This window comes from Pleuronectes platessa, unplaced genomic scaffold (assembly GCF_947347685.1).
Source record: "Pleuronectes platessa unplaced genomic scaffold, fPlePla1.1 scaffold_38, whole genome shotgun sequence".
NCBI lineage: Eukaryota > Metazoa > Chordata > Actinopteri > Pleuronectiformes > Pleuronectidae > Pleuronectes > Pleuronectes platessa.
This window is the reverse complement of record NW_026518977.1, coordinates 884,946-889,825: the sequence shown is the minus strand read 5'-3', so window position 1 is coordinate 889,825 and position 4,880 is coordinate 884,946.

Here is a 4,880-nt window from a genome sequence, read left to right as displayed (position 1 = left end):
CTGCGCACATGAATACAAATAATATTAAAACATTTTTACAATTTTTTTTTTTTAAATCAAATTAATAAAAAAACTGTGCTTGCACATCCTGTGGTGCGCAAATTATGTGGGGCGCACATCCTGCGGCACACATCCTGCTGCGCACATAAATAAAAATAATATTAAAACATTTTTACAAAAAAAAATAAAACATCCTGCTGCGCACATGAATAAAAATAATATTAAAACATTTTTACAAAAAAAAATATTTAAATCAAATTAATAAAAAAACTGTTTCTGCACATCCTGTGGGGCGCAAATTCTGTGGGGCGCACATCCTGCAGCGCACAACCTGCTGCGCAAATGAATACAAATAATATTAAAACATTTTTACAATTTTTTTTTTTTTTAAATCAAATTAATAAAAAAACTGTGCTTGCACATCCTGCTGCGCACATAAATAAAAATAATATTAAAACATTTTTACAAAAAAAGATATTTAAATCAAATTAATAAAAAATCTGTGCTTGCACATCCTGTGGGGCGCAAAATCTGTGGGGCGCACATCCTGCAGCGCACATCCTGCTGCGCACATAAATAAAAATAATATTAAAACATTTTTACAAAAAAAAATATTTAAATCAAATTAATAAAAAAACTGTGCTTGCACATCCTGTGTGTCGCAAATTCTGTGGGGCGCACATCCTGCGGCGCACATAAATAAAACTAATATTAAAATATTAAAATATATATATATATATATATATTCAAATCAAATTAATAAAAAAACTGTGCTTGCACATCCTGTTGGGTGCAAATTCTGTGGGGCGCACATCCTGCGGCGCACATTAATAAAAATAAAATTAAAAACAAATTACAATTTTTTTTTTTTAAATCAAATTAATACAAAAACTGTGCATGCACATCCTGCGGCGCCCATCTAGCTGCGCAAATTAATAAAAATAATATTAAAAACAAATTATAATTTTTTTTTTAAAATCAAATTAATAAAAAAACTATGCTTGCACATCCTGTGGGGATTAAATTATGTGGGGCGCACATCCTGCGGCGCACATCCTGCTGCGCACATGAATAAAAATCATATTAAAAACAAATTACAATTTTTTTTTTTAAATCAAATTAATAAAAAAACTGTGCTTGCACATCCTGTGGGGCGCAAATTCTGTGGGGCGAACATCCTGTGGCGCATATAAATAAAAATAATGTTAAAACGTTTTTACAAAAAAAATTATTTAAATCAAATTAATAAAAAAACTGTGCTTGCACATCCTGTGGGGCGTAAATTCTGTGGGGCGCACATCCTGCGGCGCACATCCTGCTGCGCACATAAATAAAAATAATATTAAAAACAAATTACAAATTTTTTTTTTTAAATCAAATTAATAAAAAAATTGTCCTTGCACATCCTGTGGGGCGCAAATTCTGTGGGGCGCACATCCTGCTGCGCACATGAATACAAATAATATTAAAACATTTTTACAAAAAAAAATATTTATATCAAATTAATGAAAAAACTGTGCTTGCACATCCTGTGGGGCGCAAATTCTGTGGGGCGCACATCCTGCGGCGCACATAAATAAAAATAATATTAAAAACAAATTACAATTTTTTTTTTAAATCAAATTAATAAAAAAAATGTGCTTGCACATCCTGTGGGGCGCAAATTATGTGGGGCGCACATCCTGCGGCGCACATAAATAAAAATAATATTAAAACATTTTTACAAAAAAAAATATTTAAATCAAATTAATAAAAAAACTGTCCTTGCATATCCTGTGGGGCAAAAATTCTGTGGGGCGCACATCCTGCGGCGCAAATCCTGCTGCGCACATGACTAAAAATAATATTAAAACATTTTTACAAAAAAAATATTTAAATCAAATTAATAAAAAAACTGTGCTTGCACATCCTGTGGGGCGCACATTCTGTGGGGCGCACATCCTGCGGCGCACATCCTGCGGCGCACATCCTGCTGCGCACATAAATAAAAATAATATTAAAAACAAATTACAATTTTTTTTTTTAAATTTAATTAATAAAAAAACTGTCCTTGCACATCCTGTGGGGCGCAAATTCTGTGGGGCGCACATCCTGCGGCGCACATCCTGCTGCGCACATAAATAAAAATAATATTAAAACATTTTTACAAAAAAAAATATTTAAATCAAATTAATAAAAAAACTGTGCTTGCATATCCTGTGGGGCGCAAATTCTGTGGGGCGCACATCCTGCGGCGCACATCCTGCTGCGCACATAAATAAAAATCATATTAAAACATTTTTACAAAAAAAAATATTTAAATCAAATTAATAAAAAAACTGTGCTTGCACATCCTGTGGGGCGCAAATTCTGTGGGGCGCACATCCTGCGGCGCACATCCTGCTGCGCACATAAGTCAAAATAATATTAAAAAAAATTTACAATTTTTTTTTTTTAAATCAAATTAATAAAAAAACTGTGCTTGCACATCCTGTGGGGCGCAAATTCTGTGGGGCGCACATCCTGCGGCTTAAATCCTGCTGCGCACATGAATAAAAATAATATTAAAACATTTTTACAAAAAAAAATATTTAAATCAAATTAATAAAAAAACTGTGCTTGCACATCCTGTGGGGCGCACATCCTGCTGCGCACATAAATCAAAATAATATTAAAACATTTTTACAAAAAAATTTTTTTAAATCAAATTAATAAAAAAACTGTGCTTGCACATCCTGTGGGGGACAAATTCTGTGGGGCGCACATCCTGCTGTGCACATAAATAAAAATAATATTAAAAACAAATTACATTTTTTTTTTTTTAAATCAAATTAATAAAAAAACTGTCCTTGCACATCCTGTGGGGCGCACATCCTGCGGCGCACATCCTGCTGCGCACATAAATAAAAATAATATTAAAAACAAATTACAATTTTTTTTTTAAAATTGAATTAATAAAAAAACTGTGCTTGCACATCCTGTGGGGCGCAAATTCTGTTGGGCGCACATCCTGCGGCGCACATCCTGCTCAGCACATAAATAAAAATAATATTAAAAACAAATTACAATTTTTTTTTTTAAATCAAATTAATAAAAAAACTGTCCTTGCACATCCTGTGGGGCGCAAATTATGTGGGGCGCACATCCTGCGGCGCACATCCTGCTGCGCACATAAATAAAAATAATATTAAAACATTTTTACAAAAAAAATATTTAAATCAAATTAATAAAAAAACTGTCCTTGCACATCCTGTGGGGCGCAAATTCTGTCGGGCTCACATCCTGCGGCACACATCCTGCTGCGCACATAAATAAAAATAATATTAAAACATTTTTACAAAAAAAAATATTTTAATCAAATTAATAAAAAAACTGTGCTTGCACATCCTGTGGGGCGCAAATTCTGTGGGGCGCACATCCTGCTGCGCACATAAATAAAAATAATATTAAAAACAATTTACAATTTTTTTTTTTAAAATCAAATTAATAAACAAACTGTGCTTGCACATCCTGTGGGGCGCACATCCTGCGGCGCACATCCGTCTGCGCACATAAATAAAAATAATATTAAAAACAATTTACAATTTTTTTTTTTTAAATCAAATTAATAAAAAAACTTTCCTTGCACATCCTGTGGGGCGCAAATTCTGTGGGGCGCACATCCAGCTGCGCACATTAATAAAAATAATATTAAAAACAAATTACAATTTTTTTTTTTAAATCAAATTAATAAAAAAACTGTGCTTGCACATCCTGTGGGGCGCAAATTATGTGGGGCGCACATCCACCAGCGCACATCCTGCTGCGCACATAAATAAAAATAATATTAAAACATTTTTACAAAAAAAAATATTTAAATGAAATTAATAAAAAAACTGTGCTTGCACATCCTGTGGGGCGCAAATTCTGTGGGGCGCACATCCTGCGGCACACATCCTGCTGCGCACATAAATGAAATAATATTAAAAAAAATTTACAATTTTTTTTTTTAAATCAAATTAATAAAAAAACTGTGCTTGCACATCCTGTGGGGCGCAAATTATGTGGGGCGCACATCCTGCTGCGCACATAAATAAAAATAATATTAAAACATTTTTACAAAAAAAAATACTTAAACCAAATTAATAAAAAAACTGTCCTTGCACATCCTGTGGGGCACAAATTCTGTGGGGCGCACATCTTGCGGCACACATCCTGCTGCGCACATAAATAAAAATTATATTAAAAATCTTTTACAAAAAAAAATATTTAAATCAAATTAATAAAAAAACTGTGCTTGCACATTCTGTGAGGTGCAAATTATGTGGGGCGCACATCCTGCGGCGCACATCCTGCTGCGCACATAAATAAAAATAATATTTAAAACAATTTACAATTTTTTTTTTTTAAATCACATTAATAAAAAAACTGTCCTTGCACATCCTGTGGGGCGCAAATTATGTGGGGCGCAAATTCTGTGGGGCGCACATCCTGCTGCGCACATAAATAAAAATAATATTAAAATATTTTTACAAAAGAAAATATTTAAATCAAATTAATAAAAAAACTGTGCTTGCACATCCTGTGGGGCGCAAATTATGTGGGGCGCACATCCAGCTGCGCACATTAATAAAAATAATATTAAAAACAATTTACAATTTTTTTTTTTTTTAAATCAAATTAATAAAAAAATTCTGCTTGCACATTCTGTGGGGCGCACATCCTGCGGCGCACATCCTGCTGTGCACATGAATAAAAATACTATTAAAACATTTTTACAAAAAAATATATTTAAATCAAATTAATAAAAAAACTGTGCTTGCACATCCTGTGGGGCGCAAATTATGTGGGGCGCACATCCTGCGGCGCACATCCTGCTGCGCACATAAATAAAAATAATATTAAAACATTTTTACAAAAAA